General features: G+C 40.1%; 1 protein-coding gene across 4 annotated transcripts in view; it reads right to left on the reverse strand.

The window, feature by feature from the left end:
- The window catches only part of LOC138749263 (cadherin-12-like), a 352,525-nt gene that overhangs the window by 323,423 nt on the left and 3,209 nt on the right, over positions 1-25,893 (reverse strand). The gene's annotated exons all lie outside the window — the stretch shown is intronic.

Consider the following 25,893-nt stretch of genomic DNA (forward strand, 5'->3'; position numbering starts at 1 on the left):
CCAAATATAATTATATCGCGGGCCAAATTTGGCCTGCGGGCCAGAGTTTGACATGTGTGCACTAGAGCATACCTACCTGCCGGATCTGTTACTACATTTTGTACGCTAACTGAAAGATTTTTATGCACCAAAATTGCCAATTCCTTTTGAATTAAACAAAGAGGCAAAAACCTAATGCCACAAAAACACACATGACTCGATAGTAGTCAGTTATCTCAACACCCCCTATTCCCACCCCTGGATGATTACCATTTATATATAGAAAAATAATATTTTAATAAACCAAAAGGAACAATATTGTGTTAAATTAGTCAATCTGCCAATTTAATAATAGCCAATGTTTCCACAAACACTTCTGCCCGATCACTATCAGTAAAATAAATTCTTCCACTGTCCGGCAAAAATACTGCAGAGAGGCTGAAATATGATGACGCAGTATAAATTTATATACTTTTTTTTCCCAAAGAGGGTTTTTTTTAAACCTGATTAAAATCTTTCCTTCACTTCAGTAATTCTGCCCTTGTGTTTGGGTAAAACAAAACCCTGGTTCCTTCATAATCAAGCGGACCATTTCTTGGTTTTGCTCCCGCGGCCACTGCCTCTAGTATCTTCTCTCGGTCTTGATATTTCAGACATTTAATCAGTATAGAATCTGGATTTTGGTCTGGCAATGGTAGTGGTCTGAGAGCTCTATGAGCCTTCTCAATTTCAATAGGTTTCTCAAACTTTTTCACACCAAACACTTCTGGTATTCAATCTTGAATGAAACAAACCGGATCATGGCCCTCCTTAAGGCCAACAATCTTAATATTATTTCTTCTACTTAAGTTTCTAATATATCCTCCTTATCCCAAAGCTCTTTTCTTTCCATAGTCCAACAAATGTTTCATCATCCACTCCACATTCGAAAATTTTAACTCTTTCATCTATATTGTTCAAAGTAACTTGAATCTTATTCACAATAGGAAAAATATTTTTAATCTGTTTATTTGTATTTTTTAAATCTCCTCTTAGTTCTCTCAACAAGTCTACATTAGAATATTCAATTTCTTGTTTCTTAGTTTTTTTTTCACCTTTAGTAGAAACCTTGGCTTTTTCTTATATCACTTCTTCCTCCTCTTCATCCTCTTCAATGTCACTTTCCTCTCTAAATTCATACAGGAGAGGAATGTATCTGCTGCCAATAGTGAATGCGGATGTGCGACGAGTCTTCTTCTTGGACACCATTTCCTCAATCCAGTAGTAGAGACACAGCTGTTTACCCAGAAGGCGGCTCACACTCCAGTCCTAGGCTTCATTTGAACAGGAGGCCTCTAATCATGATTTTCTTGCTCCAATTAATGGGCTCCAAGTAAAGATTTATTTCTTTTTGGTTCCAATGCTGTGTTTTTCTTCAATTGGCTTTTTAAACTAATTTCTGGGAGGGTCAGGTTCTTATGTCCTGACTCTTCTGCATCATGTGATGTCCCCTTCCCTGCTGATCTTGGTGCAGTCAGTGATGAACATGGTGAAAGTTTCACCAGGACATTGCAACCATGGAAAAGCAATATCAAGGCAACTAGAATCCATCAATGCTGGCTGACTATTGTTAGAAACTGACACAACAGGCATCAGATGCTGAGTACAAATGAAAATCAGAGGGAAAACCTTTTTTAGATCAGTTAAACAAATGCAATGTGTCAAGATCATTATGTGATTAAATATAGTAAAATCAATAAATGTTAATTTAATATTTCTCAAAATTTCGATGTGATATAGAAAATCTGAAATTATCTTTTGAGTTCAGCTTGAAGTTGTCTATCAGAATCCCCAATTCCTTTTCAGGAAGCAAACTTTTGCAAAACATTGTTCAGTGTTATTTGCAGTATCTGCCACAGACTTATATCTACTGTGAATTGGATCAAATCTGTTCAAATAATTCTCACTTAAACATGAGACAGAATAAAGACTGTCATCATCTGTGGCTGCTTCTCTTCAAAATCAGAAAAAATTAGAATGTTCTAGAAATTTCAAGAAGTGCATACAAAATTCAGAAGATGTGATGAGGCATGGCCATGTCACCGTTGCTTTATTTCAGTTGAAATGTTCAACAAGAAAGGGAACCCTTAAAAAAGTAGCTGGTCTAAGAGACAATGCAGGAAAATCCAAGGGGGGTATAAAGAGCATGTATATAAATGCAGGAAGTAAATAAAACAAAGCTGCAGAATTGTGGATGCAACTGGCCACATGGCAATGCACTGTTCTGGAAATAATAAATTGCTGGCTTAAAAAGAGTTGGAATTGCTTCTAAATATTTTCATGTAAAAAATGCTCAGGAAACACTAGGAGGGGAAAATATAAGAGGGTAGGTAGTATTGAATAAAGGGAATATTAATGAGAGAAAGGGAGGGATGGACGGAAAGGGAGAGGGAGAGACAGAGACTGACTTTTAAAATGGTCAAGGCAACAATCTAACTGTTAAATGTTAAGAAACAATAGATGAGTGATTCCACTACTGGGCCTGTTCTGCAATTCTAACTTGTGGGAAAAATACTGAGGAGCAAATTAGCAGGGATATTTCAGGTAAATCCAAAAAGCCAAAGACTTTCGATATATATTTTATCGAAATGTTGACAGGAATAGAATGACATAAAGAGTTAAGAAGTGAAGGAATTATTCGAGACAATTGATGAGAACTTCATTAACCAAATTGTCCTGGGCTTGATTCTGGGAGATGTGTTAGATCACATAGAAACATAGAAACATAGAAGATAGGAGCAGGAGTAGGTCATTTGACCCTTCGAGCCTGCTCCGCCATTCAACGAGATCATGGCTGATCTTAAAGTTCAGTACCCCGTCCCTGCCTTCTCTCCGTAACCTTTAATACTCTTATACTGAAGAAATATATCTAATTCCCTCTTAAATATATTGAATGAACCTGCCTCTACTGCCCTCTGTGGCAATAAATTCCACAGATTCACCACCCTCTGGGTAAAGAAATTCCTCCTCATCTCGGTCCTAAATGGTTTGCCTATTATCCTCAAACCATGGCCCCAGGTTCTGGATTTTCCCATCATTGGAAACATCCCATCTGCATCCATTCTGTCCAGTCCTGCCAGAATTTTATATGTCCCTATGAAATCCCCTCTCAATCTTCTAAACTCCAGCGAGTACATAGAGCAACTCTCAGTGGGAAACTGTGATTATCATTCCATAGGATTTAGAATAGCTTTGAAAAAAAGACATAGCTCATTTCCAGGTAGAAAGAATCAAGTGAAGAAGGGCCAGATTAAATGGGAATCAAGCCAAGCAGCCAAATAATCAAAGTTGGTGATCAAAACTCTATTTCAACACTGGGTGTTGAGTATTCATCCATGGTCTAGATACATTCCCACAAAGGATTGGGAAATTAATAGCAGAACTCCATGAATGATCAAATGGAGAGAAATCAATGTGACAAGCATTTGAAATAAGACAAATGAAAAATGGGCAGATTTTTCCAGGACGTTGCCAGCAACATTGATGAAGGAAAAGCTGAGGATGTTGTCTACTTTAGTAAGGCTTTTGACAAGATCCCACATGGGAGGTTAGTCAAAAAGGTTCAGGTGTTTGGTATTCGTGGTGTGGTAGTAAACTGGATTTGAAATTGCCATGAGGGAGAAGCCAGAGAGGGTAGTGAATGATTGTTTCTCAGACTGGAGGCCTGTGACTAGTCATGTGCCTCAGCGATTGGTGCTGGGACTATTGTTGCTTGTCATCTACATCAATGATCTGGATGATAATGTGGTAAATTGGATCAGCAAATTTGCAGATGACACAAATATTGGAGGCATTGTGGAGAGCAGTGAAGGCTTTCAAAGCTTGCAGAGGGATCTGGACAACCAGTAAAAATAGCAGTAAAATGGCAGAAGGAATTTAATGCAGACAAGTGTGAGTTATTGCATTTTGGTAGGACATACAGAGTCAATGGTAGAGCACTGAGGACTGTGATCGAACAGAGGGATCAGGGAACACAGAGACATAGTTCTCTGAAAGAGGAGTCATGGGTATATAGGATTGTAAAGAGAACTTTTGGCATATTGGCCTTCATAAATCAAAGTATCAAGTATAGGAGTTGGGATATAATTAAAAGGGTAGTTATTTAAAACATTGGTGAGGCTACATTTAGAGTATTGTGTCAATTTTGATCACCTAACAACAGGAAAGATATCTATAAGATTGAAAGTGTACAGAGAAGATTCACTAGGATGTTGCCTGGAGGTCAGAAATTGAATTACAGGAAAAGGTTAAGGATGTTAGGACTTTTTTCCCTGGAGCATAGAAGAATGAGGAGAGATTTTATAGAGGTATTTAAAATTATGAGTGGTATAGACAGAGGTTTTTTACACTGAGGTTAGGTGTGATACAAATCAGAGAATAGTGAAGAGTGAAAAGGAATATGTTATGGGGAACTTCTTCACACAGAGAGAGTAGTGGGAGTGTGAAGAAAACTTACCAGCTCAAGTAGCAAATTCAGGTTCAATTATAAGAATTAAGAAAAAAAAATGGACAGGTACATGGATGGTAAGTGTCTGGAGGGATATGTTCTGGGTGCAGGTCAGCGGGAGTAGGCAGAATAATAGTCTGGTACCAACTAGAAGGCCCAAAGGCCTGTTTTCTGTTGAGTAATATTTATGGATATATGGTTCTATTACAGGAAGTTCAGACGGATATAAAATGAAATAAAAGAGATCATGAGCAAACACAGAAGCAAATCTGAGAAGGTGGGACATAATTCAGAAAGGATTTCTGAGGAGATGTGGGATTGGTCAGACCCCAGAAGCAAAGTCTTTTCTTTGAAAAAGGGGTCATGGCTGAGGTATTAAATGAATATTTCATCAAAGAATGAACTGTTGCTGAAATTAAAGCAAAGAAAGACTCTGGAAAGCTAAGAAAGTACTGAAAATTGGGACTTTGTTGCAATTCTAGTTGATCAATAAGCTGGTCCTGTTGTGAAGGGAGGAAATTTGAGAGGTCCTGCCTACTTTTATAGATTCAGGTTTGTCCCTGTCAGAGAAATGTGGATAAAAATGTACTTGTGCATTGGAGGCTATGATGAATATCATTATGAATAAGTGTTTCCATTTTTTTTTCATTGTTCAGCAGGACAACCTTAATTTTGCAGGTCTTTAACATATGACCCAGTTTTAAATGTGCTTTAGTAAACAATCCAACAGTGACTTGGAGTACAACTTACAAGTGTGTCCATAAATAAGCATCAACCATGCACCACAACATGATTATGAAGGTTGGAATGATCGTGATTCATGAGTTTCCCATCAGTGCTGTGGACTTCCTGATTTGCGAACTGTTCCCAGGGACACACTCTGAGTCCAACACCCAGAACTGCTGGACGACCATCAACTTGGATGTCCTTTGGTTGGCCCAAAACCTGTTGGTCTTTCAGCACACTGAGATGTCAGTCAGGGAATGCTGCCAAATTGCACATTCCAGGCTACGGGACTAGGTGCTGGGGGGATGCACTGATGCTTGGTACAGCCAAAGTGAGGGCACTGTGGGGAAGGAGAACAGATTAGAGCCCCCCCTCCCCCCCCCATTACCGGGCTATGAGGGGCTGAGACTGAGGGGAAGCTCCTTAAGCCAACAGAGAGGGGGAGGGACAACAAGGTGCCACAGGGGTGGTAACAGAGCATTAAGAGGGTATGTTCTGGTTATATATAAGCACCACGCAAAAGTTATTTCAATAGCTCTTTTTTTTTCCCTGCATTGTAAATCATTTACATGATATGATGGAAACAATGAATGTAAATCCTTGAACAGTTTCTTTCCTGTAATGTATATAATTTATTATGAATTTATCATGAATAAAGTGTATTTTTGGAAAATAAATCTGTGCTGCAGACTACTTTCACTTCAGCAGAAAGCTTATTCAAGGTGATGAGAAAGATCGAAGTGAGAGAATGAGCAATAGCATAGTTTTGTTTGACCCCCATATGCACCATAATTGGGTCTGTGATAGTGTAATTTGTTCAAACTTTAACATAATGAACCAAAATGAAAAAGTATGTAAATGTTGTAACTCATTTTGTACATGCCAGATTGTGCTGTGAATCATTTATTGTTTCATCAGCAGTTCTTGTGAAAATGGCCTAGGAATGCTTTGTGTGCCTTTGGTGCAAGTTATGATCAGCTGTTGCATATCTCATACCTTCATAAAGTTCTCTGCTGCTAGCAGAATCTGCAAATTATAACATTGGATAGGATTTTGGGAAAATGTTGGCAATTTTCATCAATTTTCAAACTTTGTTGGGGGTTATCTGATGAGGTATTACCAGTTCCTTTATCAGACATCCCAAAAACAATAGTTTCCAACCAATGACGTTTCAAATTGTGACAACATTCCATCCATGCTGATAACTTTTACTTAACCAAAAACAAACTGTAGTCAAATTGTCCGTTATAGTCTCCATCTTTGTCCTGAAACACAAACCGAGCATTCATTATAATCTAGGTTCACGAGAGGATCGCAGTACACCCTTCCTTTGATCCCAAACTTGTACACAGTTATTCAATGCAATGAACTGCTGGATGAACTCACCTGGTCAGACAGCATCCATGAGTAGAAATAGACAGTAAAGATTTCAGGTCTGAACCATTTAATCAAGACTAAGATAGAATAGATAAAATTATATTTGCCCATTATTTATGTATTTTAAAATTTTGACATACAACACAATAACAGGCCCTTCTGGTCTACAAGCCCATGCTGCCCAAATACCCCAATTAACCTCATTTTGAAGGATGGGAGGAAACCCACACAGATATGGGGAGAACATAAAAATTCCTCACAGACAGAACTGGATTCGAACATGGGTTGCCCACACTATAGCATTGTATTAACCGCTACAATAATCCAATTTAATTTGAAATGTATCTGTTCTCTTTTAGGGTAGGATTGTCATGTGAGAAAACTTGGCAGGCTAAATTTATACTCTTGATTTTCAACGAATGAGAGGTGATCGCATTGAAATATTCAAAAATCCTTGATATGATAGATGTGAAATTGATGTTTCCTTTGGCTGGAATGTCTCGAACAACAGTCTCAAGACAAGGGATAGAATGTGAAGAAATTTCTCCACTCAGATAACTCTTAGATATTCTCCATCCAACTCTGGGTGCTTAATCACCCCATATATTCAAGACAAGAAATGATAGATTTTTAAATATTAAAGTAATCATGGGGTTTGGTTAATACAGGACAGTGACACCATGGTAAAAGATTACTTATGGTTGTTTTCAATAGATGAGGAGGAAGGAGGAGCAAAACCTCCAACCATTTCTGTTTCTCTTTTTCACATATCCTCTGCCTCTTTCACCTTTGGCATGAGTAAAACAAAACATTCTTCTTATATGTTCTGATTAAACCTCCACAGAAATTTTATAATAAAGAATTGTGGATTCTGTATATCTCAAACTTTTTAAAAAATCACCAGGCCAGGTTGTAAGTGTGGAGAGAGAGAAAAAAAAAAATTCAGAATTTCCAAAACAAATCAGTTTTTCTCTCTCTTGATATATATATTTTTTAAAATGTTAGGTATTTCCAGCATTTTCTAGTTTTGCACAGAAATTCTTTCTCAGTTGATCTTTCCAATGGAAGGTTACATGTTAATATAACTTAACAAAAAAATTCCCATGGAGTTTTTTGACTATGGTGGAATGTAAATTATGATGAAATACAGTGCAAAGGCAAGAACCAAGACCAAACCACAAACAATGTTTTGTCATGCTGAGTCCATTTGCTAGCTTCTTTCTCGTGTTATTCCTCTTCCTCTTCAACTATCCTGTAGAACTGTGTACGGACATGATAGTTGATCTCAATGTATGGAAGTTAATGGTCGCGTAAACCAGAACCAGAACCTTAATACCAAGTCAAGTTTACTGTCATCTGAATTCACAAGTACAACCTAAAGAAACAGTGTTCTCCAGTCCTTGGTGCAAAACACACAGACACCACCAGAATTAAAACACATACAGAGAAACAATAAATGTGCAAGACAAATATTCATATGTACAAAGAAAGAAACATATAGTTTCATAAATGTAAGTGATTTGGATGGTTAGTGTGAGCAGTTCACATCGCCGTGGGAAGAAAATGTTCTTCAGCCTGGTGGTGCTGGCTCTCATACTCCTTTTCCAATGGGAGCAGTTGAAAGATGATGTGTCCAGGGTGGAAGGGGTCCTCAATGATTTCGCACACCATCTTAAGACAAAGATCCTGGTAGATCACATCAATGGGGAGATGGAGACTCCAGTGATTCTCTCTGCAACTCTTATCGTCTTGTAGGTTGACCTCTGATCCACTTCTCTGCAGCAACTGTACCACACTGTGATGCAGCCGGCCAGGACACTCTCATTAGAGATAATGGTGGCCAGTAGCCTTACCTGTTTCAATCTTCTCAGGAATTGTAATCGCTGTTGTGCCTTCCCGATACATTAGGAGATATTATGGGTCCATAATAGGTCACTGGATAAATGAACTCCAAGGAACTTGGTGCTTGGTAATGTACAGTGAAACTTAATTTTGTTAGTGCAAATTTCTATTGGAAATCTGTCATTTGTATGTGTTTGTGGCAAAGGGGAGCCATATCAATTTGCACCTGAAGGTTTTGTTGGTTTTACACTGAAAATGATTAAATGCACTTTGGAGCAAGAAATAGACAAGCAGAATATTATTTAGATGGGGAGAAAAATTCAAAATTCTGAGGTCCAAGGGACTAGGGAATCCTTGTACAGGATACACTAAATGTTCAAGATTCAATTTATTATCAAAACAATAAAACAGCATCATATTATATGAAATCTATCTTTTTGTCTGCTGCAAGGCAGACAGATTCACCATCAGCAGGAATTATCTAAGCACCTCCTACAGTAAGAGTTAGTCAGACTTAAAGTCAGAGAAAGAGAAGCAAAAGAGAGTCCCTCCAGAATCACCGAGTGTCCATAGATTTGCCTCCAGCGCTTCTGCAGCCCCCGCAGCCACACAGAGTCCAGTCCCAACCATTGGCAACCCAAGCTCAAGATTCAAACCTCAAACATGGTCAAGAACCCTTCAGTGCCCTCGGCAACTCCTTACATCCCGGTTCCAACACCTGGTACTCCTCCAGCCAGTTCGAGCCAGTCTCCAGCAGTCCGCAGCCTGGCGCGAGTCTCCCGACAGCAGTCTCCAGCAGCCCACAGCTTCTGCCGGTTCCTTGCCAGACTCCCAACAGCAGTCCACCACATCCACTGGTCCCTAAGCCACAAAGACCCTTCACTGGTCTGCCACCGTGATCACCATCCCTGGGGTTTGTCTCCTCCATTTTTCCTTCTCAGACATGGAGTGATTTTCATGTCCTCTGGTTCCCTGCTCCAATCCTCCACTTCCTTGGAGTTTGTAGCCCCTTGTGGCTGATCCCAATTAATAAATTCTGCCATCTTAAACACAAACCCACAGATGTGAGATTTCAAATAAAACTACTGTCAGTTCCCTCAATGTGCCATTCAAAGCCTGCACAGAGCCAACAGCAGTCGATTGGGTGGCTGGACCCCACAGAAGTGGTCCATCTCTGTTCCCTCACTCCCTGTGTGTTCTCACCAGCCGCAGTGTTTCCACTCCAGTGCTACAGCGGATCTGGCAGTGCCACCATAAATTGACCTCCAGATTGAGTCAGAGGTGAAGAAGGTGATTGTAATGTTGGCATACATTTCTATAGGATGTAATGATGATAGTCTATGAAGCATTGGTGAGACCTCACTTGGAGTGCTCTGCACAGTTTTGGGTGCTGTATTTGAAAAAAAACATTTTGGCATTGGAGAGGTTTTGGAAAAGATTTACTAGAATTTTACTAGGAACAAAATCATTAGTATATGAGTAACATTTGTCGGCTCTTGGACTATACTCATTGGAGTCTAGAAGGATAAGGGAGGACACGTAGAGATATTTAAAATAATGACAGGCCTGGACAGAGTAGATCTGGCAAGGATGTTTCCCATGGGAGGATATTCTATGACAATAGGGCATAACTTCAGGATAAAAGGGCGTCAATTAAAACAGAGACATGGAAATATTTTCTTTAGTCAAGAGGATCTGGAGCCTATGGGTGTATTTAAAGCAGAGATCGACAGGTATTTGATGAACCAGGGCATCATGGTTAGGGGGAGATCACCAGGGAGTGGGGCTGATTAGAATGGTGAAGCAGATTTGATGGGCCAATCGGCCGACTTCTTGTGATCTTGTGATCCGATTATTGTTTGTTTAGGAGCTTATCCCCATGCATTCATGCTAACCATGCTATCTAACCATGTCACACATTGATTTCTATCTCTAAAATTCATTTTATCACAGCACTACCAACCAGGAATGTGTTTCTTGGTACAGGTATCTGTGATTGATAAATTTGTCTGGTCATTGATTTAATGGTTTATTTGGCTTTAGCACAGAAGCAGATGATTGAAGTTAACAGGTCCATACCATTGTTTGTGTATGTCTCATTCTGGTTTGGCTCATTTAATCCTACCACTATCTCCTTCTATTGTTGGCAACCTTGTGTGCCAATCAAGCTCCACTTGACATGACATTCATTACATTTTATGGTAGCAGGTTTTTATAATTATTCCCTGTTTAATTTTTTTTCCTTGAATGCCCTTTTGGATCAATCTGGTATTTAAAGCTACAGAATCTAGTCTTATTTAAAATAGGGAAATTCTGAACTACGTGAATGGTATCAAATAATTTCACTATTTTAATGATGCCTATCAAATCAGCCTTCAACGTTACCATTTCTGAGAAAGGTTTTCCAAGTCTATTCTCACTTTCATGATATACATAAGTTTTCAATATTAGTATTTTATCAAATATTCTTGCATCTTTTCACAAACTTCTTTTTTATTTATGTAATATTGAGACCAGAATGGTTCAGAGTACTCCAAGTATGAATGAAAGTCCAAAAATGCTTAATACAAATTCTCTGATTTCCAATCAACTTCTATAAATTAACTACATGCTTTGAGTACTGGGCCAATTAGCTTAGCTGTTAGCTCAACATTATTACAGTGGTAATGACCCAGGTTTGAATCCAGCGCCGACTGTAAGGAATTTGTACCTTCTCCCAGTGTCTGCGTGGGTTTCCTCCAAGTGCTCCAGTTTTTTTCCATTTAAAAAATGTATGGGGGTTGTAGGTTAATTTGGATATTTGGGTGGAATGACTTGTTGGCTAGAAGTGCCTGTTACTGTGTTTAATGTCTAAATTTAAAAATATATATTTTATAAATATATATAGCCTTACTAAAATCTCCAATCTCTTTTCAGTGCCAACCGCTCAGTCCAAGAATCCGCCCTGCTCCAGCTCCCTCAACAGCCCCTAAGGCTAGAGCTGGATGAGGTCCTCACCCGGGAAAAGACACAAGGCAATTGAACAACTGAAAAGTGGCAAAGCAGCAGGTATGGATGGAATCCCCCCAGAGGTCTGGAAGGCTGGCGGAAAAACTCTGCATGCCAAACTGCATGAGTTTTTCAAGCTCTGCTGGGACCAAGGAAAGCTGCCTCAGGACCTTCGTGATGCCATCATCATCACCCTGTACAAAAACAAAGGCAAGAAATCAGACTGCTCAAACTACAGGGGAATCATGCTGCTCTCCATTGCAGGCAAAATCTTTGCTAGGATTCTCCTAAATAGAATAATACCTAGTGTCGCCGAGAATGTTCTCCCAGAATCACAGTGCGGCTTTCGCGCAAACAGAGGAACTACTGACATGGTCTTTCCCCTCAGACAGCTCCAAAAAAAGTGCAGAGAACAAAACAAAGGACTCTACATCACCTTTGTTGACCTCACCAAAGCCTTCGACACCGTGAGCAGGAAAAGGCTTTGGCAAATACTAGAGTGCCTCGGAAGCCCCCCAAAGTTCCTCAACATGGTTATCCAACTGCATGAAAACCAACAAGGTCGGGTCAGATACAGTAATGAGCTCTCTGAACCCTTCTCCATTAACAATGGCGTGAAGCATGGCTGCGTTCTCGCACCAACCCTCTTTTCAATCTTCTTCAGCATGATGCTGAACCAAGCCATGAAAGACCTCAACAATGAAGATGCTGTTTACATCCGGTACCGCACGGATGGCAGTCTCTTCAATCTGAGGCGCCTGCAAGTTCACACCAAGACATAAGAGCAACTTGTCCGTGAACTACTCTTTGCAGACGATGCCGCTTTAGTTGCCCATTCAGAGCCAGCTCTTTAGCGCTTGACGTCCTGTTTTGCGGAAACTGCCAAAATGTTTGGCCTGGAAGTCAGCCTGAAGAAAACTGAGGTCCTCCATCAGCCAGCTCCCCACCATGACTACCAGCCCCCCCACATCTCCATCGTGCACACAAAACTCAAAACGGTCAACCAGTTTACCTATCTCGGCTGCACCATTTCATCAGATGCAAGGATCGACAACGAGATAGACAACAGACTCGTCAAGGCAAATAGCGCCTTTGGAAGACTATACAAAAGAGTCTGGAAAAACAACCAACTGAAAAACCTCACAAAGATTAGCATATACAGAGCCATTGTCATACCCACACTCCTGTTCGGCTCCGAATCATGGGTCCTCTACCGGCATCACCTACGGCTCCTAGAACGCTTCCACCAGCGTTGTCTCCGCTTCATCCTCAACATTTATTGGAGCGATTTCATCCCTAACATCGAAGTACTCAAGATGGCAGAGGCCGACAGTATCGAATCCACGCTGCTGAAGATCCAACTGCGCTGGGTAGGTCACGTCTCCAGAATGGAGGACCATCGCCTTCCCAAGATCGTGTTATATGGCGAGCTCTCCACTGGTCACCGTGACAGAGGTGCACCAAAGAAGAGGTACAAGGACTGCCTAAAGAAATCTCTTGGTGCCTGCAACATTGACCACCGCTAGTGGGCTGATATCATCTCAAACCAGGCATCTTGGCGCTTCACAGTTTGGCGGGCAGCAACCTTCTTTAAAGAAGACCCCAGAGCCCACCTCACTGACAAAAGACAAAGGAGGAAAAACCCAACACCCAACCCCAACCAACCAATTTTCCCCTGCAATCACTGCAACCATGTCTGCCTGTCCCCCATAGGACTTGTCAGCCACAAATGAGCCTGCAGCTGATGTGGACATTTACCCCTCCATAAATCTTCATCTGCGAAGCCAAGCCAAAGAAGAAGAAAGAAGATAGCCTTACTAACATGGAATGGAAATGAAAACAATCAATATCTGTGGAAAGAGAAACTTGACTGAAATTTTATGTCATAGACCCTTCATCCAAACTGAGAAAGAGTGAGTTTCAGAGGCTGAGCACAATTTCCAGCAGTGCTATATTAAAAAAACAAACAGATGAACATACAATATTGGAGCAGGAGTAAGCCATTTGCCTTCACCGTTATACAATAAGATCATGGCTGTCCTGACGTGGACTTGACTTCATCTGTTCTTCACAATGTCTAATTCCCATGTACTTCAAACGTTCATCTCCCTTTCAGTGAGGCAGCCGCTACATCTTCACTGGAAAAAGAATGCCATTTTCACTACTCTCTTGGAGAAGATTCTCCTCCTTATTTCAATTATAAATCTACTTGAGGCTATGATCCCTCCCAGTTCTGGTCTTACCTGCTCATGGAAACCATTTTTCTTAGCATATTTAGAACTAAATCTCCATTTCTCATAATAGTTGTGTATTGTAGCCTTTTGTTGGCTTCAATGGAGCTGTACTTCAGAAGAGAGTACAGCACTTAGCTGGTGTTCAATGTGCATAAGGAATTTCGATGGTTCCAACAACTATTTGATTTAAGACTTGGCCACACAGAATTCCGGCATGAGGTATATTTCAAAACCAGTGGGACAATAAACATTCCAGGCGCTGAGTCCAAAGATTTATGAATGTTTGCCTATTGATAGCTGTCAGGAAATGTAAGACAAATTGAGGGAATAGCACTTTGATTTATCCAATGAATGTGGCTTTGAACTCACAGCAAGCAGATTTCTGAAAATAACCTTGAAATACCCAGCAAAACTCACATAACCTCAGTTTGTATTTGATTGAGGGGGGACTTGCAGTGACTTGATTCAGAACAAAGATCATGGAACATCCTTCATTATCATTAGTAGTAAATGTTGAATTCTCATTTTACAGTCTATTGAATTCTCAGTTTGTTTTGTGGAGCATTACCATATTCTACTTTATTGGTGAGTGTGATGGCATTTTTTAAAAAATTATGACTCTGTTATACATAATTAATCACACTTTTATATCAACAGCATGAAAAAAAAATGTTGAACCAATATTCTAATATGGAACAATACTTTCAAGGAATGCATTCTGCTACCGATATATCATTTGAACTTGGCACAATATTTGATAAACACTGCTCTTATCTTAAATATGCACATTAAAGCTTCCTAGAATATAGGTCTTGTGATATTTATCAGCCACAGGTATCATTTGAATTATTTAGCAACACTGGGGTGAGAACTGAGAGCTGTTATTGTCACATCAACTACAAGAGTAATTGCTTCTGAATAGGTGCATATTATTTATACTCCTAACACTGCAATCTCTAAAATGTATTGCACATTTTTGGGACTGTAATATCAGAAGGTAAGGTCCAAAAGAAACCTTACACTTTATTTGCTCGAATTTTAAATTACAATATGAATAAAACTTTGGATTTTTTAAATGGTTTAACAGTGATTTAAGTTTTTAGAAGAAAAATCAAATACTGGTAAGAAAAAAAAACAAAAAAAAAAGTAAATGCTGAGTCTTATATCACCAATGATAGGATTATTTTCAATTTCAAGTTGACTTTTAGCTTGTGAGCCTTCATCCAGCAGAGGGCACCAGCCAGCTTGAATGACAAATAGACAACAATGAAGCAGTCGTGAAGCAGTTTGATGTTTATATGCACAGGCATTGCCAGTTTCTCGAGCCAGCATCAATTGTAGATAATCTGGGACTGGTACCAATGTGAAGGTGATCAGCATTTTTATATGGATCGGTGAGCTCAGGCTTGAAAATGCTTCTAGTATCCTTGCCATGCATGTTGATGCTCTCTCTTTTTCTTCTCACACCCATTCCCAAAAAATGTAATCTAAAAATGAATGTACCTGCGAATGTGGCCAGACAGAGGCACCAGATCAATCTGTAAACATAATTTGGGGTTTTATGCCCTTCCCATTATATTTGATGTGCAAATGGAAAGGGCTTGCTGAAATAGATTCAGGATCGAGGCAATTAGCAGTGGACTGAATGCCAGAGTGAAAGGATAATGACAAGAACTTACACTTCTCACTGAAAAACACAAAATTCCCATAGGGTTTATTGGGTGGGTGATTCAGGGCTTCATTATTGCCATGCACACAAAATAGCGAATGTTTGTTTTCTTTTGTTTGCCATGAAACAGCACACAAGAGGCATCTCAAGTTCAGACAAGAAAGAGAAGCAAAAGAGAATCCCCTCAGAGATGCTGAATGCCCATGGATCCTGCCACCTTCTTCCTTCTGAGCCCTTGTAAAGTCTGCAGCGAAATGCCTCCTGTCTGGTCCTGCAGTGAAACCAAACTTCAGAGTCTTGATTCCAAAATGATAAAGCAATGGGAAGGTGTCAATGCCTGAGCATCTTCACGTGCCCTGCTCACTATGGACACTCTCATGAATCCTGTCCTGATACCCAGCACCCCAAAGCCAGTCTCCAGCAGCCTGCAGCCCAGTATGTCCTTTGTCCACCAAGATCCATGTGGTCTGCTGGTGTGGTCACACCCTGGAGAGCCATTTCTCAGGCTTCTGCTTCTCAGCAGGAGGTGGTGTTCTCCCACTTTGTTGGCCTGCCCTGGTCCTCAACTCCCCTGGAGGCTGAAACCCTCATGGTCTGGGCCTGGTGAATGTGGTAACTTGTGGAATGATCTTCGTGGGTCTTTGATGAAATAAAACAACAGCTTAAACCTGCATAAGGCAATCAGTTCAGATGGCCAGTTAGTAGGACCCCACAGAATAGCACTGGAAGATATGTCTCCACTCCCCCTCCATTATAGCAGCTGCAGTACGTAGCCATCATGATTTTGGATGAGCAGTCATCTGGATCAGAGGCTTCAGTCTTAAAATAAAAGGCTAGCTGTTCTGAAGAAGAATGAGATGAAATTTCATCAGCCAGGTGGTAATGAATCTTTGGATTTCTCTACTTCTTCTACCCACTTAGGTAGAGAAATCCCAGTCACTGTTCAATAAAGGCACAGAGATTGATAGATTTTTGAACCGTTAAGAGTCAGAGGATATTGTGTTAAATTTAGAAAGTGGTACTGAGACAAAATATCAACCACAGTATTATTGTAAGTGGGAGCAGACACAACGGGGATGAATGATCTGCTTGTGTTTCACTCTCTGGTGTTTTTATGTTATGTTGCACCTATAAGGTTGTGAAAATAACTTCCATTGCCAGGATGGGAGGACAATCAAATTGAAATTGGCACCAAGCTACTGAACATAATGTGAAGAATTCGACAGCTTGGGAATAGGACCTTGAGCCTAACCTGTCCCTGCTGACCAAGCTCGTCCCATTCTCCTGTGATTGGCCAGTATCACTCCAGACCTTTCCTATCTACACCTGTCCAAGCTCTTTTGATCATCATAATTTTCTATGCTTCTGCCAATTCCTCTGTCAGCTCATTCCACATACCTACCACCTTCTCACTGAAGAACATGCTCCTCAGGTCCTTTTAAATCTTTCCTAACTCACCTCAAATCAATTCCTGCTAATCTTAGATGTCCCTACCTTGGGAAAAATGATAGCCTATTGTTATAATTCAACTCTCACAGGTGACATTTTCATGAATCTGTTAGACTGTTAGGCAGTTTGGTTTTGAGGTTTGTGGGACTGGTGAAAATTATGGAGATAGGAAGCCAGGGCATGGAACTTAAGTCTATAACTCCCATTATGTGATTCCATTTGAACCCCAACTGTGGATAAATCTGCATGATTAAAGAGAACCCTCCTCACTTGCCTGCAATCAGACCTGTGTAGGATTAATATGGAATGTCTACCTTCCAAGATCTGGGTCTCCAAATGGGTAGCTGGGCTTCACCAAGTAACTTACCTGGGCCTATATAAACCGGGATGAGCAGCTGCAAACCACAACAATAAAAATAGGAAACAAAGTCAGAATCAGAATTTATTGTCAAGAGCAAGTCACGGAAATTCATTGTTTTGCTGCGGGATCCGAGTGGAAACATTCATATAAACAAGCTTAAATAAATAATAAAGTCAAAGTCAGGCAGTATCTTTGGTTCATTGATCATTCAGGAATCTGATGGCAGAGGGGAAGAAGCTGTCCTTCTGTCACTGACTGCTCATCTTTAGGCCCCTCTACCTCTTTCCCAATGGTAGCTGTTTCATTACAGGGTGCTTTAGAAAATAACCGTCTGATGTGACTAGACCAGCTATATGAGGCTAGAACTTGAGTGCAGGATTTATCTCCATGTAGAATTCACAATTTGTGTTCAAAATGCTTAGTTAAGATTTTGAACAGACCTTTGAGACATGATGAAGCAGCAATCATGTTGGAAAGACTAAACATTTCATACCTGTCCCCTTAAAGTTACACCAGAGAGGGCTGGAGAATGAAGGGCAATTCATTTCAATGGGTCATCAGCATCATAGGAAAGGGTCAGTGCAGGAGATGATGCCTGAAGTTTCCTTCCTCTTTGGAGCCCAGTCTGCAATGTAGGATCCCTCATATGTAAGGGGAATGTATACAGTTAATGGCAGGACCCGTAAAATGTGTGCATATGAACATTGGGATCCAGGTAGTTGATAAGGTGGATAAGAAGATATCTGGTATATTTGCCTTTATTAGGTGAGGCATTGAGTACAAAAATAAGGAAGACATGCAGTTCCAATCGCTCCATTACAGGATGGATGTGGAGGATTTGGAAAGTGTCTCGCACTGGTGGATATGTGTTTAAGTTGAGGAGAAGGAAATTTAAGGGAGAGGTGCAGGGCATTTTAGTTTTAACCTGAGAATGGTAGGTTTTGGAAGAGCCTTCCAGGAGTAGCAATAGAAGCAGATCATATTGTAGTATTTAAAAAGCTTCTAGCTAGACACATGAACAATGAAGAGGATGGACGGATATCCATCAAGTGCAAGCAGCAGAGTTTTAGATTGATTTAGGCATCAGGTTTAGCACAGACACATGGGCCAAAAGGCCTATACCTGTGCTGCAGTATTCTATGTTTTTATGGATATCAGAAGGTAGTTTCTTATCCTTTAGCAACCTCATGAAGGAAGGCATGCAGGACCCAGCTTTCTAAGGAATGAGCCAAGATTCAAATGTGTAATCCAGCAAATCTTTGTTTTTTTTAAAATTTCTGCTGGCTTCAAGAAATTGTTTAGGACTATAATTGACAGAATTTCTTTTACCCGAACTGATAGTGGACATGACAACCAAAGAAACACTAGAAGGACCAACAGACTGTACCCATCTGTTTGAATCTATACCATTATGATCTTTTTAAAAAAAATTCCTCACTGAAGGAGTGAATGGCAAATGATCTTCTTTACAATAAATATTCTAAAGAATAAAGATATGGCCTCATCAATGTTTTAATAAACTTATTTACAAAAGGTGAGACCCACAATTACTGCCCATTCCTAACTATCCTTCCTGATAATTTAATAGCCTGCATTACTGTGGGTCTGGGATCAGGTACAAGACAATTTCCACCCAACCCTTCATTCCCAACCCCCATGGGAGCACTAGTGACCCAATATTTATGTGTCATATCACTGATATTAACTTGAAATTGCAGATTCACCTCAGTAAATCTCTCATGGCTCCGATTCCAGAATGCTAAATACAGCTTTACAAATGCAATCAAGAACCAAATTTATAATCCTTCACTCTGCTACAAAGTACCTTTGCAAAATAACTGTAGATTCTGCTTCATGCAAGTTGCAGAATTAACCTATTTTGCATTATTTTCAACAGGAAGATCACTATTACAAGCACAAATCTCAATTAGCAGTTAGAGTTTTTAACTCTTTTCTGACAATATGTGGCATAATGTTAGATTGAACATCTATTATATACGTCACTTGATCTTTTCTTTCATTGAAATCACAGTGTTATGGGCAGAAAATAATACTGCCAAGATCAGTTTGCTAAAACAACCAAGAGTAAATATTCAATTACTTTTTTTTATTAACTGGTGGAGTTTGCAATGACCTTGAGAAGAAAGCATTTTTAATGCAGGCTTTTTGCAAGGTAAAACACCTCCCAGTTATTAAAGCAGAATGGGCACAAGGTGCTGCCTGTAATCCACCCTCATGTAGCAAGCTAGATACAGTCCACAAACAGATATTGTTTTAAAATTAGAGGTAGAGCAAGGTAAAAGGCTTTTTGGGCTCTCAAGAATACGCCACCCAAATACACCCATATGATCAATTAACTAACTAACCACATGTCTTTGGAACATGGGGGAAAAAAGGAGAATCTAGAGGAAACCCACATGCACACAAGGAGAATGTACCTTCTCCTTACAGCTGGTTCAAACCTGGGTCATTGGTGCTGTAGTAGCATTACATTAACTGCTCTGCTAAATGTTTTCTTTGTAATTCAGGCACTGAGGCCAGTCAAACATCCCAATTTGGGTTTGGATGGAATATCAGGACCAAACTCATCCACAATTTAATCCTATGTTTGCTGGACAAGCAAATAACAAGCTATTTGTCATTTCTGAAAATCTAACCTTCATTTTATTGGGGTTAATACATTACACCATAAATCACAAACAATTTTTTTTCTAGCATTGTAAAATTAAGAATACGAGAAATATATATTTCTTACAGGAGTTTGAAAAATACAACAATAATTCCTAACTTCAATTAACAGCTACCACAAAAGTGAATGGCCTTGCATTTAACACATGGGATGGTCGCGCATTCATGTAGAAGCCTTGTATTAAACTCCATCACAATGCAAATAAAAGCATTAAAGTGAAGGAATGAAAAGATAGCAAATCTTTGAGTGCATGTGCCTTCTCATCCTTGAACAGGAGATCACTTGCTACCATCCTACATTTATGTTGCAAGAACTGGGAGATTTTTTTATATTGGTGGGCATGATTAGCAGAGCAGTTAACACAACACTTTTAAGGCACAAGTGACCCAGGTTCTATCCAATGCAGACTGTGAGGAATTTGTATGTTCTCACTATGTGTATGTGGGTTTCCCTCCCCTCAAAAAACATACTGAGCTTGGAGGTTGATTGGTATATTTGGGCGGCATGGGCTTATGGACCAGAAGGGCCCTTTTATCATGCGTATGTGTAAATAAAAAAAAAGATAATCCAACCCATGCTAAATATTGTTCAAAATCCAGTTCAATCAAGATTGTGTTGTGAAGAATAAATTCACCCCATTTGTCCATGGCCTCATGCACTATCAAACTAAGGGTACCCACAAATTGGAGGATCAGTATCTAATATTTTGCCTGGGCATTTTACAACCATGTGGTGCAGGTACACAATCCTTTATGCAGACATCTAAAATCCAGAAAGCTCCAAAAACCAGCATTTTTTTCCTGGTGCTGGTACAGCAGAGGGAGAGAGAGAGAAAGACAGCAGCACGACTAGGTTGGGCGTGGGTGGGGGAGAAATGGCAGCATAACTCGGGCGGGCTGGGGGGGAGAGAGATGGCAGCGCGACTGGAAGGGGGTGGATACTGCAGCACAAATCGGGTGGGCTTAAATTTAGGGCAGATGGCTTTTGTTCTGAAATCCGGAAAAATCCAAAATTCGGAACATTCTGTCTCCCAAGGGTTCCAGATAAAAGATTGTGTACCTATATTAACATTGACTTCTCCAGTTTCCAATGAGCCCCTCCCTCCCTCCATCTCTCTTTCTCTACCCCTCTATCTCCTTTCCTCCAGCTCCCCACCCCTTCCCTCTCCATTCAGGGAGCTACCCCGTCACCTATCACCTCATCTTTTTTTTCCTCTTCTGCCCTCCCACCCATACCCAACTATGACCTCTTGCTTATTAGCCTGTACTCTTTCTCCTGTCCCCTTCTTCTCCTCTCCTCTCCTCCCCCCACCTGCTTTTTGCTCATACCTTGATGAAGAGCTCAGGCCTGAAACATTGCTTAACATTTACTTTCAACACAGGCTATACACCACGCCCCAAAAGTTAAATAAATGGGACCCAACAGTATCAGACAGATGTTTTTGTTGTAAGAAGGAAACAGGAACAACAGTACATGCAATTTGGGCATGTGAGAAAGCGGAAAAGTTTGGGGAAGATCTAAACCAGGTATTAAATAAAATCACAAAAAGCAACATACCAAAAAATCCAGAGATCTTTCTTCTAAGTAATATAAGAAGTAAAGAACTTGGACTCGATTTGGATGGAGCACAAAAAAGATTTATTATGATAGCCTTAGTTGGAGCAAAAAAATGTATTACGTCAACCTGAAAATTAGAAGATAGCCTGAGGATACAGCAATGGTACATAGAAATGAATAAATGTATTCCATTGGAAAAAATAACATATAATTTAAGAAATAACACCACAGTATTCGAACAAATTTGGGAACCATACATGGAACACAACAGAAAAGTCCTACTGCACACCTCCACCGCCTAAAATGACAGAAGAAGAAGACGAAATGAACTGACCCAGTGTGTAAGAGTAGAAGACACAAGTTTCTTGTTTATTTTCATTGTGTGATGACATTGTTTAATGGGTTTAATGTATCATATAGGTTGAACGTTGACTGGGTGGGGAAGGGGGGGGGAGGAGGGAGGGAAGGGAGGGGGGAAAAGGGGAGAAAATGACACTGTATATTCAAGAGGGAAATGTTTGAGTGTATTTTGGTTAATATGGTTCATAGTGTGAAAAATTTAAAAAATAAATAAAAAAAAGAGCTGCTGTTTGTTCAGCAGGTTTGCATATTGCATTACAATCACAGCATCTGCAGAATTTTCTGTTTAATTCACTCCAAGAGCTGTGTTTTTTTTTTAATTATTATTTGCAAAAATCATTAATTTGTGGATTTCATTCAATGTAAAATTTGAGAAGATGGTTTAAGAATAGTGGAAATTATTTCCTGACTTGAACATTAATAAGCAAAAAAACACTGCTGATAGTACATGTACAAAAATTACTAACAACTTATTTATTTTATTATTTCCTTCAGGAACCAGCTTGCATGGTATTTATTATCAATTGCCCTTGAAATTAGCAATCAACAAGTCAATTACATGCGATCTTCAAACATAAAACCTTCACATATGCTTGTACACCACAGTCTCTCATCAAGCAGCATTTTACTTGCAGGTATCATCTAGTGCATCGGGTGCTCCCGTTTGTGGTCTCAGAGAGACTGGGTGCAGACTGGGAGAATGCTTTTAATTGAGCATCTCATCTCTGACCTCAGGGATAGCATGGATCTCCCAGTGCCCACCCATTTAAATTCCCCATCCCATTCCCCTGCTGACATGACTGTTCATTGGTCTCATGGACTGCCAGATTGAGACCACCTGAAAATTGGAGGAACAAAGCATATTCTGTCTGGGAACCCTCCAACAAGATGCTTTTAACATCGACTTCTCCAGTTTCCATTAATGACCCCTCCTTCTTCTTCCCCCTGCCACCTTTCTCCCAGCTGTCACTCTCTCTCTCTCTCTTCCCTAATATTGACTGGCATCTACTGACTGCAAGAGGGATAGATGGTGCTGAATTTGTCAGGTGTGTACAAGAAGGATCCCAGACACAGTATGTGGACCGGCTGATGAGAGGAGAGGGCCATACTGGATTTGGTTCTGGGGAATGAACCTGGTCAGGTGGCGGACCTCTCGGTGGGGGAGTATTTTTGTGAGTGGGACCACAACTCCCTTAGCTTCAACATAGCTATAGAAAAGGATAAAAACAGTAAAAATGGGAAAATACTTAACTGGGGAAGGGTTAATTATGAAGGATGTTTCAGGAACTAGGGAGAATAAATTAGAAATAAATTTGTCCCACTGGACAAGGAAAAATGGTAGAATAGGGAACCATGGCTGATGAAACAGATCAGGCAACTAGTCAAGGGGAAGAAGGAAGCATACATTAGATATAGGAAGCAGGAAACATGAATGCTCATGAGAAGTATATGGTAGCCAGGAAGGAATTTAAGAAAGGACTTGGGAAAGCTCTAAAGGGGCACGAGAAGGCTTTGGCATGCAAAATTAAGGAAAACCCCCAAGGTGCTCTATGCATATATGAAGAACAGAAGGCTGATAAGAATGAAGGTGGGGCCACTAAAGGATAAGGGAGGCAACATGTGCCTGGAGGCAGAGGAGGTTGCATCAATATAACATAAAAAATAAAGAATTTGGAATTGACTTGGAAGATGCACAAAAAAGATTTGTTAAGATAGCCCTAGCCATAGCAAAAAAATGTATTATGTCAACCTGGAAATTGGAAGATAATTTGAAAATACAACAATGGTATATAGAAATGAATAAATGTATTCCATTAGAAAAAATAACATATAGTTTAAGAAATAATATTGAAATATTCGAACAAGTATGGGAGCCTTACATTAAATACAATAGCGAAAACCTACCGGGAACAAACATTACCTAAGTTGATGGAAGGAGAAGGAAAGAAAAGAATGGACTCAGTAGAATTTCTGGTGTATTTTTGTTGAATGACAACATTGTCTGACTGGCTTAATGCAACCTAGATTGTATACCTAAAATGGATGAGGGGGGGGGGTGGAGGGATGGCTTGGGAGGAGGGAGGGGGGGGGAGAAAAAGTCACTGTAAATGTGTGAAAAAGAAAAAGTGTATATCATGGCTATTGTGATTTATAGTGTGAAAAATAAAAAAATTTAAAAAAAAAATATATTCACAAGAGAAAAGGACCTTGATCACGGTGAGGTCGAAATTGAACAGAACTGTGTGTGGTAGACAATGCTGAGATTAAGGAAGAGGAAGTGTTGGATCTTCTTAAAAACATCAAGATTCATAAGTCCCCAGAGCTAGACATGATATACCCCAGGCTGCTGTGAGAAGTGAGAGAAGAAATAGCTCGGGCAGTAGCTACGATCTTTAATCCTCTTTGGCCGCAGGGAAGGTGCCGGAGGATTGGAGAATGGTAACACAGATAATCCTGGGAATTATAGCCCAGAGAGCCTTACATCAGTGGTGTGTAAACAAATTGAAAGGATTTTTTTAAGGACAGGATTTATGAGCATTTGGAGTAGTACAATTTATTCCAGGATAGACGGTATGGCTTTGTGAAGGGAAGGCATGCCTCATGAGTCTAATTGAGTTTTAGAGGAGGTAACAAAAAATATTGATGAGGTAGTAGATTGGTCAACATGTATTTTCACAAGGCATTTGACAAGGTCTCCCAAGAGACACTCATCCAGAAGGTCATGAGGCACGGGATCAGTGGAACCTTGACTGTGTGAATTAAAAAAAAAACTGGCTTGTAGGAAGAAAGCAAAGAATAGTAGTGGAAGAAAGTATTCTGCCTGGAGGTCAGCGACGAGTGAAGCGCTGCAGGAATCTGTTCTGGGACCCCTGCTCTTTGTGATTTTTTATAAATGACCTGGATGAAAAAGGCAGAAGGAAGCATCAGTAAGTTTGTGGATGAAACAAAGGTTGGAATTGTGGATGGAGCTGAATGTTGTCGAAGGTTACCAGAGGATATAGACAGTATGTGGAGATGGGCAGAAAAGTGGCAGATGGATTTCAATCCAGATAAACATGAGGCGATGAATTTTGGAAGGACAAACCAAAAGGCTGAGAACAGAGTTAATGATCAGATTATTAAGAGTGTGGATGAACAGAGGGACCTTGGGGTTCAAATCCATACATCCCTCAAGGTCACTGCCTGGATTGGGAAACAAGTCTTATGAGGCAAGGTTAGCAGAGCTGGGACTTTTCTCTTTGAAGTATGAGAGGAAACTTGATAGACATATACAAGATTTTGAGAGACAGAGATAAGGTGGACAGACAGTACCTGTTTCCAAGGGCAAGATCAGCAAACACGAGAAGATATTTGTACATAGTTAAGGGAGGGAAGTTTAGGGGAGAGATCAGGAGTATGTTTTTTTTTACACAGAGAGTTGTGGGTGCCTGAAATGCCTTGCCGGGGAAAAGCTGAAACATTGGGTGTTTAGACAGACACATGGATGAAAGAAAAAATAGAGAGTTATGGGGTAGGGCATGTTTAGTACTTTTTTTAAAGAAGGAATATATGGGTCAGCATGACATTGAGGGTTGAAGGGCCTGTACTGTGTTGTTCTTTGTTCCCTTCTTCCTCTGTCCCCTTTCACAGAGCTAAAATCAATTCTCACCTCTCCTCTTATCATATCCAATTAGTCCCTTTTGTTGATCCGGACTCCTCCCCCTTCCAGTCTTCAGTCTTTATTCAAACACCTTCCTGTTCTTTGATTGTACTTTGAAGAAGAGCTCAGGCCCGAAATGTCGTTAATATATCCTTACCTTCTATAGACACTAAGAGGCCGTCTGAGCTCCTCCAGAAAATTTCTGTGTTTTTTCCCTACAATCACAGCGTCTGCAGACTTTCGGGTTTTACGCTCATCAGCAACAAAATGATTTGGAAATCTGAAACTAATACTGAATATTCAGCAGCTAAATTCTGAGAGTGAGGGAAAGGCAAGTGCAAGTTAAACCTTCTATCAGGTGGCATGAGGCTTAACTATCTTTCATCAAGGGACTGATCTGCTTCACATTTACAGCATTTCTGTCACATCTGTGAACTGAAAATGGTTGAAGGAAATTAATAAGATACGTTGTTGGAGGAGCAAGAAAAATGTTCTTGTTTCCAGCTGCCAAAGAGGAAAGTATGCTTTTCCTTTTA

The sequence above is a fragment of the Narcine bancroftii genome, chromosome 1, assembly GCF_036971445.1.
Source record: "Narcine bancroftii isolate sNarBan1 chromosome 1, sNarBan1.hap1, whole genome shotgun sequence".
NCBI classification, from domain to species: Eukaryota; Metazoa; Chordata; class Chondrichthyes; order Torpediniformes; family Narcinidae; genus Narcine; species Narcine bancroftii.